Raw genomic sequence first — 15,288 nt, forward strand, 5'->3', positions numbered from 1 at the left:
ACTTAAACTGAACTCTAGGATACTTGCAATACCTCCATTTTCTTAATTGCATCCCAGCATTATAGATATTCGCTTTTAATATTAACTTTTTTAATATTAACTTCTATAATAATCTATCTGAACTATTAAACGCAACATGATACCCCTGTTGTTAAGTAGTCACCATAGAAATTGGCCTTGTAAGAAGTATTAAGTATCCTTTACATAGCCAATATGTCACCAACGTTGGAATCTAAGATTTTATATCCTTTGTGAAAAATCCAATACTTTTTATTGGCTCGAGCTGGGATTTGAACCCAGAACCTCCGAGTCTGCGGCCTTATATCCTGTCATTAGACCAGCGAGGCAGTGAATGAGCATGAGCCTATACATAATATATCAATTTGTCAAGCCCATGTATTTCGTTTATAACTTGACTATTTAAAAATTCTGGCCACATATCATCGTCTCGACAAATCAAACAGACGCACTAATAATATTAATATGGAGAGAATTTTCTTTTATTATTACATAACTTATTGTGCATTATTGTTTTACATACGTTCCACTACCAAGAAGTTACTTTGTCTTGCTTTATACTCTACTTAGCTTAACGGTATAATGTAGACCATGTAGAGACGCTATCGTCTAAGGTTTCAACTATAGCTTATTGTCGTTCGCAGGTCTATTAAAACTTGAACTGTAACAAGTACATTGTTGTAGAATTTGAATGTCATGACGTATATTATGAAATTAATTGTGATTTAATTATAATTTTCATTTATACCTGTAGCATCTCTATAAAAGAACATCTGCGTTAAAACAGTGTTAGCTTTAGTTTTAAATAATCTTGTTTAATAATAATGCAAAATTCGAAAAGCCGAGATGGCTCAGTGGTAAGAACGCGTGAATCTTAATCGATGATCGTGTGTTCAAGCCCGGGCAAGCACCACTGAATTTTCATGTGATTAATTTGTGATTATAATTCATCTCGTGCTTTACGGTAAAGGAAAACATCGTGAGGAAATCTGCATGTGTCTAATTTCACTGAAATTCTGTATATTCTGTGTATTCCACCAACCCGCATTGGAGCAGTGTGGTGGAATAAGCCATCCCATCGGATTATGAGAGCTTGGGACAAGAGAGTGCACCTGTGTTTGTTCACACACTTGTGCACTATAGTATGACCTGCGCAGTTGGCTTATATCTCTTGAGATTAGTTGCCGTGGCCGAAATCGGTCTGAAGGACCTTCTCTTCAAAAAAGGGAGAGGAGGTCTTTAGCGCAACAGTGGGCCATTCACAGGCTATTACGGTTACGGGATAATAATTCAGGCTATATCAATAAAGTATAGTGCAGACACGAAATCCTATCAAGTATTGTTCCATTCAAGTTCAATTCCGATCATCTGGTGAAAAATCAAGCAGCTCCCATAATAGCATCATATATTTTAGATTTTTTTAGTCTAAGTAATTCAATTGCCACTGACACAAATATAAATTGATATTATAAACGAATGTATGTAATGTATGTGAATATTATATTGCCATACTTGATCTCTTCCATGGCGGCCTAAACCTGACTTGGGATTTGATCTTTTGCTAAACAATTTTCAATAACTCATTAAAATATTTTTTCTAGTAAAACCTATTACTCTATATCAGAATATATATCTGATAAAAATACAAATACATGTAGAAATGAATTAATTGTGTATAATTTATACAAGTATGTATTTTTAAAAGAGTAACTATTGAGTTTCTATCCGGCTCTTCCATATGCCGTACGATGAGTTAAAGGTAGTACTTGGTATTGTTGTGTTCTGGTTTGAAGGGTTAGTTCCTAAGGTTGGTGGCACATTGGCGATGTAAGCGATGGTTAACATTGTCTAATGTCTATAGGCATTGGTGACCACTTACCATCATTACTTATTATTATTATTAATTTTTTTTATAGAATAGGAAGGCGGACGAGCATATGAGCCACCTGATGCTAAGTGGTCACCAAACGCCCTTAGACATTGGCATTGTAAGAAATGTTAACCATCGCTTACATCACCAATGCGCCACCAACCTTGGGAACTAAGATGTTGTGTCCCTTGTGCCTGTAATTACACTGGCTCATTCACCCTTCAAACCGGAACACAACAATACCAAGTACTGCTGTTTTGCGGTAGAATATCTGATGAGTGGGTGGTACCTACCCAGACAAGCTTGCACAAAGCTCTACCACCAGTAAAATGATTTACCAGTATTATTTACCAGTGGCTCATATGCTCGTCCGCCTACCTATACTATAAAAATTTTACTTATATATTTCAATTTAACAACATAAGGATCAATTTTCAAGTTTTATAATAATTTATACTGTATTATATATGTAAGAAAGTATATAAGGATGAATTGTATGTAAGGCGTTATTCGAAAGACATAACGACATAATTTTAAGAATTTCATATACTTTTTAAGTATTTAAAGTATTATTCGAAAAAATAAAGATATCAATAAGCGCATTTCTTATGTACTAAAATTATAATACTCATTATTTCCTATGTACAAATAGTATTTAATGCATTATTCATTATGTACTTTATATATAAAAAGCTAATTCGAAAAAAATAAAGAAATTATTGGGAGTATTTCTTATATACATAAAGTATGTAAGGCATTCATACTTTTGTTCCTTATGTACAAGTAAAAGTAGAGCAGTATTTCTTATATACTAAATTACATTATTCGAAAAAATAAACCGAAACGTGGACACTAACTGCGGGACTAGTCCACAAATTCAAAGTCGCTCAGCGTGCTATGGAGCGAGCTATGCTCGGAGTATCTTTGAAGGATAAGGTCAGAAATGAGATTATCCGGAAAAGAACCGGAGTCACCGACATAGCTTGCAAAATTAGCAGGCTGAAGTGGCAGTGGGCTGGTCACGTATGTCGTAGGACCGATGGCCGTTTGAGCAGACGAGTCCTAGAGTGGAGACCGCGGATCGGTAAACGCAGCGTAGGCATTATTCCGTATGTACAAAAAGTATATAAGATATATCAAATTATGATGGTGTATTTGCTTAGCTAAAATTGTAAGCAGACAGAGTCATGAACAGCGTCGTGTCTATGAAGTCAATATATTGTGAATCACGTATGTAATTATGCCCATCTGGAGGCTGTCATTGACAAATTCATTAATTCGTACCAGTAATTCTCATCCGCCCTTTTGACGACCTTCATCTACAGTACATTATTGTTACTAGACAATTCGACTTCAGGCCTCACATAAACATTTATGAGTGGGTAATAAAAATTTACATAACGGCAATAAGGAAATGTAAAGGCAAGTAATATATACATGTAATAAACGGTAAATATCAGAAGGACATTAAGAGTAATATCGATTCAGATCAAGAATACAATTTCCGAAATTGTTCGTCTGTGTGCACACATCACGTGATACGCTAGATTAATTTGTAATGGATAAGGAATTGAAATAGTTTATCTCTCGGTTGAGATATGAGGCATTTTTTATCGGAAAATGATAGAATTGCGAAAGGGTTTGTTTGAAAATTGCGATTCATATTTAACCTAGACGTCTAAATAAATAAGTGCACTCTAATATTATTAATATTAAGAATTAATTCTTAGTACGTTATTATGACTTTTAATTTTGATTCTATTTTTATTTTAATCACTGGCTGTAATTTATATGAACAAATAAATGTACGTGACGTAATTTGAAGTGAAAAAACGTGTTTATTTTTGTTCGTATTATATTATTATTTATTATTATTATGCATTTGGCATCGTTTATCCGATTAAATGAAAAGCTTGTGCAGTTTTTGTTGGCTCGTGAATATTTCTGGCATATTCCCACTAAAGTACAACAAGTTGCGCGCGAATAGTATCGGATAAATGCTTACAAAGAAATTTAAAGAGACACAGCAAAACTTGCCGACATTAGATAGTTCCAAATTAAAGTAAGCCAAGGTTAACTAATTATAATTTCGTACATATCATTCTACATCACTGAACCAATTTTTTTTTAAATTTTAAAATCTAGGAAGTCTGACATTTGTCAGTTACTTTTTAGAGGTGGGTTTAACCCAGCTGTCGGACATTTAGAGGGTGTTATTCTGCTTTGCTTGCTTTCCTACATATTGAATGACTCATACGTTTATAAAAATCTCATACGTTTGCCAATTATTCATTTGCACCGATAACTCACTGATTATTTCCTATTAGGTCAATTACTTTGTACTACACTTAAACTGAACTCTAGGATACTTGCAATACCTCCATTTTCTTAATTGCATCCCAGCATTATAGATATTCGCTTTTAATATTAACTTTTTTAATATTAACTTCTATAATAATCTATCTGAACTATTAAACGCAACATGATACCCCTGTTGTTAAGTAGTCACCATAGAAATTGGCCTTGTAAGAAGTATTAAGTATCCTTTACATAGCCAATATGTCACCAACGTTGGAATCTAAGATTTTATATCCTTTGTGCCTGTATCTACACTGGCTCACACCGGAACGCAACAACACTGAGTATTGCTGCTTGGCGGTAGAGTGTGTGTCAGCGGCACCTGCTCAGATAGGCTTACACAGAGACCTAACGCGTATTTCGTGTCAATATCAACATCATACATAATAACTATTATACTAGTATTATTGCTCGGAAAATGATTTTGGAGAATGTTTGGAGTATTTTATAATTATATATTTTTTAATACAACATAGTTTTATGGTGGTGATTGATGGTGGTAGGGCTTTGTGCAAGCTCGTCTGGATAGGTACCACCCACTCATCAGATATTCTACCGCAAAACAGCAGTACTTGGTATTATTGTGTTCCGGTTTGAAGGGTGAGTGTGCCAGTGTAATTAAAGGCACAAGGTACATAACATCTTAGTTCCCAAGGTTGGTAGCGCATTGGCGATGTAAGCGATGGTTAAAATTTCTTACAATGCCAATACCTATGGGCGTTAGTGACCACTTACCATCAGGTGGCCCATATGCTCGTCCGCTTTCCTATTCTATAAAAAAATGTAAATAAAAACTATTTTTTAGGTATTAAAACGTCTACGCGAACACAATAACGGCTTCTAAAGCTCTCATTATTATTACGTTATTCGTAAAGGATAGAAACAAAAAACAGTTTATATAATGAGCGTATAATTAAATATAACAAGAAAGGAAAACGTTTTGATTTAATTTACTTAGTTTAATTATAAAAGAGGGATCTTTGAAACGACTTTTTAATAAAAAGTCCCTTTTATTAATCTGAAATTAATGATTAAGACAAAAATTATGAAATATTTTATGATCGTGTTGTGCCGAGGTAGTCAGTGGTTAAAAAACTTAAATGTTAATCAAAGATTCTGGATTTATATATCAGGCAGGCGTCACTTTTGAAATTTAATTTGTTTAATGTGTGTTTATAACTCGTCGTCGAGGGGTAGGATAATATCATGAGGAAACATGTGTCGATTCAAAATCTGCCACATATCACATTTCCTACCCTGGGAGCAGAGTGGTGTAATAATCTCCAAGCATTCTCCTTTAAAGAAGAGATTGCTTTTGCCCAGCTGTGGGACATTTATAGGCTTTTACTTTAGGTGTTTAAAAGCCGAGCTGGCCCTGTGGTAAGAACGCGTGAATCTTAACCGATGATCGTGGGTTCAACCCTTTTTTTAACGCTGGAAAAAAGCGTTACGTGTTTCCCCCATGGGAACATTGACGTGAATTTAAACCAGGGCAAACACCACTGAATTTTCACGTGCTTAATTTGTGATTATAATTCATCTCGTACTTTACGGTGAAAGAAAACACCGCGAGGAAATACACATGTGTCTAATGCACTGAAATTCTGCCACATGTATATTCCACCAACCCGCATTGGAGCAGCGTGGTGGAATAAGCTGCAAACCTTCTCCTCAAAAAGAGAGATGAGGTCTTAGCCCAGCAGTGAACATTCACAGGTTGTTAACTGTAACTGTATATGAAGTACTTAGTCGATCTAGCGGCTAGGTTATACCAGGGGACATGCACATATACTTAAATATATTTTACATCAACGGCTTTATTAATCAACGTTGTTTTGAAAGCGGTTGAATAAGGATTTATTAAAAAAAAACTTGTTAACTTTATTATGATATGATATGTAAGAATAAATTGTTAAAAAGTTATTCTTACATATCATGTTATCTTTATTCTGTGATTTCTTCGTCAACCTTCTTAGACTGGCTTATAAGACCCAAGATCACGGTTATTACTAAGAACGCTTTAAAAAACCCAAGAGCTTTTATTAACTCGACCCGGGGATTGAACCCAAAACCTGCTTATAAGCTAAAAATATATTAACGCACAGCTACTTCAAATGATATAAACGAAATATGTAAATAAATATATAACGAATTATATTATGTATCTCATGTTAGTTTAACGCGCACGTCGCTGTTTATCCCACAATTTTTGATCGATGCGACCTTTTCAACGCATGATTGATTTATATAACTTAAATATCTTCCCGTCCGTCCGGTCGACCGCGTAAAGTGGGGTCGCTTCATTCTATACGAAGGTGCTGCGATGTAATATAAATACATTCTAATGATATACTATTGTGCTCCCTGTAATACCCCTTCAATACATCAGGAGCTACGTAATAGTACGTTACGTAATCGAATTTAGTTAACCAATTACTACAGAATAAAGAAGATAATGTATTTATTAAATTTATAATGTATTTTAGTTAATGTAATTGTTAACAAATTGTTTTTATATATCTTAAGGGAAAGGTTTTGTAGCTGCTCCACTACTCAGATCTATATTCTCTAAATAATTCAATTTTGTTCATGTTTGAAATTGACAGAGGAATATCCAGGAATATCTTGATCTCGTTGAATGTTTAACATTTAACGCGGATGAAATGTGGACGATTTAAAATATATAAATTGAATTTGTCACACGTCTCTTTTGAAATTATATTGGAAGGACATTGTTCTCAAAATCAATTTAAAAAAAAATTGAGGTATTTTAAAACAGAGGTCTAGTATTAACGTAATATTCTTAGCACACGTAACTTTGTTAAACTCGTCGAATGAAATAAACACGTGAAGCACTAACGGCACTGCTACTTATATTATGTTTGCGACGACACTAATGCTTTAAAAAGTCGGTTCACTTAACTCATAGCGGTTTATGCATTTAGTTTATAACTGAATAAAGATCTATTTATTTTAGTTTTAAAATGAAATGTAAATAAAAATTTAAAATTTTCCTTCTTCAATATAAAGCATATTGCCTGCCTCGTTAGTCAAGTGGCTAGATATATAAGGCCGCAGATCATGAGAGCTTGGGTTTAAATCAAAGGTCGGGCATATAAAAAGTTTTTGCGGTTTTTTGGTCTAAGAGTCTCAGTAGCAGCCTGGCGTCTGGAAGTTCGAAGTGTGTACGCTCCCGTGCTTTCCGAGGCACGCCAAACACGAGGCACCATAAACATCGATACGATATATAATTATAATAATAAGAAGAATATATTTATTTTGATAACGAAACTTTGTGTTTGTTTACTATACGTCATATTTATTTATTGGTTTTCTTTAATAAAAAATCTTATTTTCAATTCGATCCACCGCTCGCTCACCAGACAAACATATATTCTATAAACATAACAATTAGTGTTGCAGTCATGTCTATATGTTATTTACTAAAGTTAGCAATTTTTAATATTATCTAATACAATTTCGATTCTGTGGAATATAATTTCGGTTCCTCCATTCCATCCATTAGTCTTACAGTAATGGACACTTACTGTTAAAAGCCACAAGAAGTTTGAACAGCTGCGAAATAAAGATTTTTTGCTTTCCTCTGTTTTATATAAGATATTTAATTGTAAAAATTTTGCCTCGACTCGATTTAATACTTCTCACTATAAAATATATCCTTGTTATTATTCTTTCTCGGTTATTTGCTTTTTACTTGTATATGTACGAGATATATAATTTATGCTTAATAAATAAATACTTAATTTCGTGCTTTATAATTGTTATGAGGTTCCGCCCCATTTTCGTTTGGGTTAATTGATACTAATCGATGATAATCTCATATAACAATATGTAAACTTATAATACAATCGAGTGTTTTCTCAACGTCGCGTCGGCTCGCATCACCAAATAAATCATTAGCGCTGTGAACGTCAAAAAAAATTTATATGCTTTATACTACAGACGCGATTTCTATTGGGTGAACGATGTATGACCGCAACTAAAGTGATCGTTAATTTTTTTTCGTATATTATCTCGTATTGTTTTCGTATCTGTTGCAATTTCGGTCGCGCTTTTAAAGTGCACGGGCCGACCACGGCAGGAAATAAGATATATCTAAAAAAATATGTGACGTATAAATATAATATGATACTCTAAAGAGTCCTTAAAAAAAGTTACTAGACTCGATGTCTTATTAATAGTGTAGTGGTTTACACCACACGCTTAATATTAAGCTTAAGTGAGTAGATAGTAATCATAATTTATATTTTCACAATTTATTAACTTTATTGGTTACCGTTTGTATATAATATGCAACATTGATAATAGCTTTAAGATATATGAATATTTTATATGAAAATAAAATGTTAACTTGGTAATAAAAGTGATCATAACTTCAAAGTATATTTCATTAATGTACACTTAGAACTTAAAAATCATATTATACAGTTAGACGCAAATCTAAAGGAATGTAGATTGCTTGATTGCCAAGAAGTATGAAATACAAGTTAATTAAGTTAATTTTGTAAATAATTTGTAAAATTCTGTAAATTCAAGTTACAAACTTTTTGAGACAATATATTAAGGTCCACTTATTAGTCAGCCGTGATGGCCCATTCCGAGTTCAAACACCGGCAAACACCACTGAATTTTCATGTGCTTAATTTGTGTTTTTTCTTTCATTTTCAATTATATATAATAAGAAAATAACAAGTGAATAAGGCCCGAAAAGTTGACAATTTACTTTATATAACTTGTTGTTTTCTTTATTATTTTGACATGTTTGTTCTGCGCCTATGCCCCTATCTCCGTAAGTATCAAGTTGTCCTTCTTTTCGATTGTTACTGTGAGGAAATCGTGAGTGAAATAAACCATATTGCATTAATTAAAATCCTTATTTTTAACTATTTTCCGCACGCGTTTGAGCAGAGACCCCTCCCTCAGGGTCAGGTGATAGATAAAACTAGCTTACGTCCGTCCTTGGGGTTCAAGCTTGCTTCATAGCAAATGTCATCGAAATCCTATCAGTGGTTTATTCGTTAAAGCGCAGACAGACATACAGACAGACAGAGTTACTTTCACATTTATAATATTAGTATATATTATTTCACTGATCAAAAAAAAAAATAATAATAATAATATATGTCGTACCGTCATACAATATGTTTATTTTCATTTAATTGCACTTATTAATATGTTTCAGCAAACAAATTGATTATCATTGATTGATTGATATAAATATTGTTACAGTACCTAAATTAAAATTTTGTATTTCGAAACGAAGCGAGTAAGCGAAAGGCAATTATAAAGCGTTAATTACCGTCAGCTGACTGAACGTTTCTGTTCCTGAACGATGCGAAATTGGTTTTAAGTTTGTTGATAGCTATCAATAATTCTGTTTCCTTGTTTAAAAATAGCAACTCGGACACCACGCCGGTAAAAGCACATATATTTTATTCAATGAATAATGCTTATCTAATCACAACAGCGAGCCTATGTTTTCATTGAAAAAGTTTATTGTTATAATTGTTTTTCAGAAAATAAATGAGGTAATTTGAAAATGTATAAAAAGTTTTGTCCGAGATGTTATACGCAACGAGAGCGCGGTCCGACATTTGAAGTTGATGCGAATCGCGATATGTTCGTGGTAACAATTAAAGCGAGTTTTGGGCTTTGATGCCAGGAGAACGAGAATGTTAATTAAGTCCACTGACCTTTTTGTTCTTGTTTAAAAATGAAATAAACATCATGAAATTTTCGTACTAAAATTAGTCAAACATTTTAAGAATTTTCGTATTGAAGTTGAATATAGGGCACCACCCTCCTCTACTCTACAGCCTACTCTATTTATTAAAATACATACAATACTGTGTTTACATATTATGTGTCGTATGTCTTCTTAGATTAAAATATCGATTCTTTAAAATGTTTTCTGACCAATTGTTTGAATAAGCAAACAGATCAAGATTAAGAATTACTGGTGGTAGGGCTTTGTGCAAGCTCGTCTGGGTAGGTACCACCCACTCATCAGATATTCTACCGCAAAACAGCAATACTTGATATTGTTGTGTTCCGGTTTGAAGGGTGAGTGAGTGTAATTACAGGCACAAGGGACATAAAATCTTAGTTCCCAAGGTTGGTGGCGCATTGGATATGTAAGCGATGGTTGACATTTCTTACAATGCTAATGTCTAAGAGCGTTGGTGACCACTTACCATCAGGTGGCCCATATGCTCGTCCGCCTTCCTATTCTATAAAAAAAAAAAAAGAAGGGAATGGAATATGTTTAAGGGATGAGCATTCCTTAGTTGATCATCTGTATATCGAATATAAACACACCTAAATTGTTAAAGCAAGTCGTGTGGACAAGTTATCTATGTGTCTAATTTTGATGATCTTAATTTATTATTTATAAGCTCAAAAAATCCTTTGCTTTCGGGTTATGAGAGTGTAGCAATAAAGAGCGCATTTGTGTTTCTGCTCGGTCTTCCGAGAGAGGCTGTCGTAAATACAATTGTCCAGAGCGATCGCCATCATTAGATTTTAGAATGAATTTAGTTTTATAAGGTACCATCATGGACACTCGTGGATCTTTGTATTGATTTCGACTAAAACCAGAACTGATTACTAATATTTAAAAAAACCTGAACTGCGAGGTAACTTTGTATTGTTACAAGTTCTTCTCACGCAAGCTTTAATTAATTTTATTGTTGTACGTAAGTTAACTTATCAAGTTTCCATGAAAAAAAAATCGTTTTAATCAAGAGCACAATGTTAAGCCGTATATCACACATAACCTAAAACATTGTTCAGTACCAATGTCGGTCACTTTACCATCAGCCATATATAACCAATGTCCCGCAATAAATTCCGGGACGGCGTCCCGTGGCGGCGAGTGAATACAATATTTCATTCCATGTTCTAACTAAGCGATGTAATCTTATTGTGACAAAATCTGCTTACTTTATTAGTGTGAGTATCTTGTTATAAGTAGAGTAAATATATCAGACAAGTGACACACAACGGCAGACCCTTTCTCGTTGAGGCGAATACGTAAATACGTATGTAAACAAATGCAGGACATTCGAGTAGTAATCTTATATTTTACAAATCGACATTTTGTTTTTTTTTTAAATTACCTTTTCAAGTATTTGTTAATGATCAAGCTTGTACTAGAGGCAAACTGTAGATCATACCTATAACGTTGTATTACATTGCCCACAAAAAAGGTATATGTGACTATAACAGCTAAGTCACACTAGCTGCTTTTTGTTTAAATTAGTCAATCAAAACACGGGTAGAATCGAAGCACGATGACAATCTTATCACGATATTAATCCTTATGTAACTAAAAAGCTGCAATCGGGAGCGAACAGTACTACGCTTATTCTATTATTTACTTTTGTAACTGATAATAAACTATTATTTTTGTAAACTAGAAACAGTTGAATAGTACGATTGTAATTTTTTTTCTTTAAAACTAAAAAAAATTGAGCGGCCCTTCGAACTTTAAACATATTTGTCTTTTTAACTATATACTTAATTTAAATGTATATCTTAGGAGTTATGGCAAAATTAAATTTATCACGTAAGAAAAAATGTAAACATGTGAAAAAACAAGAAAAATGCTAAAGGTTCAGATCTGTTGGCCTTTGGTTAAAAATATCATTGAAAATTGAGACCGAGTCTGATTAGGAAAACATAAGTTTTGTAAATCATAATCACATTCTTGATGATTTGATTGATTGAATGATTTTTTTTATTTTATAACATTAAATGTATAAATGGGCTATCAGTAGAGACATTAAGTAATTCTATGTTATCTTAAAATTCAAAGTAACTAAAATTAACGGCGATACGGCGATGCGTCAATCATGAGAGGGCTGCACATTTTACGTTCCGCCAGAGATTAAAAATTGATATTCTCAATCGATGATGGCGCCAGTCTCGTTGTCATATATAGTTGTTATTATTAGAGAATTATTGTGATGAAATAAGCCCACAATGTGACATAATGAACTATTGAACGTTCAGAAGCCATATTTATTACTCTTTTGTCCTGTTTCCCGATCATTGGTTTTATTTCAAAGCTGTTGAAGTTCATTAACGACGTATTCATGTGTTAACTTCAAATATATTAGCAAATATATAACAGTAACAGCCTGTGAATGTCCAACTGTTGGGCTAAGACCCCCTCTCCCTTTTTTCAGTGAAATTAGATACATGCAGGTTTCCTCATAATGTTTTCCTTCACCGAAAAGCACGAGATGAATTATAATCACAAATTAAGCACATGTAAATTCAGTGGTGCTTGCCCGGATTTGAACCCACGATCATCGTTTCAGATTCACGCGTTCTTACCACTGGGTCATGTCGGTATTCATGTCTCGGCATAGGAAATATATTCGTACATCTTATTTAATATTGTTTCATAATACTCTTCATATAATACAGTATAAAATGTTATATCCTTTGTCTCGGTAATTATATTACTTATTATAGTATTTAATATAAAAGTAAATACAATATTAGGTTGGAATTTGATATAAACTTTCCGAACGTCGCTGGCTTTGTTCATTATCATATTCAAAAATGGTTCAAACGCGCTTCGGTATTGCTAAAACGGGTATTTTTATATAACTTCTGCTCAACTTAGAAACAGTTTTAAATCTGGTCAATGTAGAAATAAAAATTGTTTTTTCGTCTAGTTATACGTTTTTGTGTTTGTCGATTTTTGTGTTATTTTGGAGTATAAAATTTTATTTGAAAGTTTATGTATTAATATGCATAAATTATATTTATATATTTGTGATAGTGCCATCAATTTTATTTCCTTGTATTTTTTTTCTGAGGTATTAAATATATACGTAGCACGTGTTCCACTTGTTGATCAAGCTTAAAACCTGAAGAGATTATAATTCGGATATTTTATTTTTGTCCTTATATGTATCTTTACACACATTATTGATAATTGTAATTCTATAGAATAGGGCTTACCTGTTGGTACGATGGCCTCGCGCTGCCGTACGCACTAGCGGGGACTGTGGGTGACTTTCGCCTTTTGGAGAGCTCAGCTGAGCCACTTGCGAAGCTCAGGACGGGTGGGGCTGCGATGCGTTATATCGACACGAACCCGCAGCCTCTTCATGCACGTCGATGACGGCCTTGCAGTGGTTTTAGTGGATAAGAATCCCATAATCCGGTTACCCACCCGGTAATACCCACCCGGGTAGTAGGGTAGGGTATATTATTATACAATTTTATTCTGATGTGTTTTTTTATTTTAAAGAACATAATATTATTGATTAATAAAGCTAGAGAGTCAATTGATCAATTTTCTTCTGCTTCTATTAACACTTACATATTTAATTATTTTCAGATTAGACTATGGTATAGATTATATTTAAAGATAAAAAAAATTACCCAACGCGTAACATACTCAATAGTTTATCTACCTTTCGGGTTTATTCTTGTCTGGACTGCAAAGCCTGAAATCAAAATATCACAGCAATAAATTTACATTTATGTTTAATAATGTAATATAATATTTAAATAAAAATATTTTAGATATGTAAACGTAATTACGTTGGATTTTAACTCGGCTTAATTAACATGATATGAATTTCTATGAGAAACGCGATCAAAGGATGTGCAACCGACGGCACATCATTACCGGCAGGTGACATGTTACAAGCTATATATATACTCGTACATATAATTGCTGCTTAAATACACTTTTATATTTTATATCAAAGAAAATATAAGTAACATTTTCTTTGGTATAAAATATAAAAATGTAACATAAATTATAAACGTACGAAGGTAATTATGTGTTCATGTCGTGTGCATTCCTAAGTCCATTATATTGGATTGAATTAGAGGTGGCTTCCGCGGAGAGGCACGCGAGGTCGGAGGAGATATCTCTCGGCAAGCAAACGTATCGGCAATGCTTCGGCTTCAGGAAATCGGCGTAGACGGCTATAGCCTCCTTTGTATCTAATCATAGTCCAGAAGGAGATGGCGGAGCAGAAACGAGAAAAGGCCGATTCCACTCGGAGGAGAGGACAATGGCGTTGTGTCGGCCCTCCCACATCACCAATGCTCTAGAAGTGAAGTGTTTCAGACGCCCTAAAGAGGCCTACTAGCCTACTAGCGAGAAGTGTGAAGGAGCGAGATCACTTTCGCCTCCCAAGCGGCACACAGCACCGAAGGGGTCACATATACGTTATATCGACACGATCCTGTAACCTCTTCAATTCGTGTCGAAGACTGACCGACTGACGTTTTGGGGGGTAAGAATCCCATATAAACCCAGTCCTCCCCCAAGAACCCGGCTTTCTGAAGGTTTCCCCTACGAAAGAAAAGAGGTGGCTAGCGAGTCAAAATATTAAAAAACGACTATCTGCAACGGAGGCAGCTTAATAGTTAGTAAGCTATAAGTATAATTAATCCACATTATTTTTACCCATCGGCTTGTGATAGTTTCAGAATGTATTGTATTAAGCCTGATGGCGCTGCAAATCCGTAACCGTAACAGCCTGTGAATGTCCCACTGCTGGGCTAAAGGCCTCCGCACCTCTTTTTGAGGAGAAGGTTTGGAGCTTATTCCACCACGCTGCTCTGGATGTGGCAGAATTTCAGTGAAACTAGACACATGCAGGTTTCCTCACGATGTTTTCCTTCACCGTCAAGCACGAGATGAATTATAATCACAAATTAAGCACATGAAAATTCAGTCAAGCTTGCCCGGGTTTGAACCCACGATCATCGGTTAAGATTCACGCATTCTTACCACTAGGCCATCTCGGCTGCAAATCCACTCACATATATTTAAATATATTTTTTTTAAATTAGTAACATGATAGGAGTGACTATTGTCCGCTATCTAAATATTTTATTTTGTTGTTTTTGCAAAAAACCTTTAGTTTGCTAGTTATTTATATTTCAATCAATTCATACTTGTTTTGTGTATCAAATACATGGATGGGTGATATACATCTAATTATAGGTATGAAACTTTATGTCAGGTCATTAAAACATTA

The sequence above is a fragment of the Nymphalis io genome, chromosome 17 (genome assembly GCF_905147045.1).
Source record: "Nymphalis io chromosome 17, ilAglIoxx1.1, whole genome shotgun sequence".
NCBI lineage: Eukaryota > Metazoa > Arthropoda > Insecta > Lepidoptera > Nymphalidae > Nymphalis > Nymphalis io.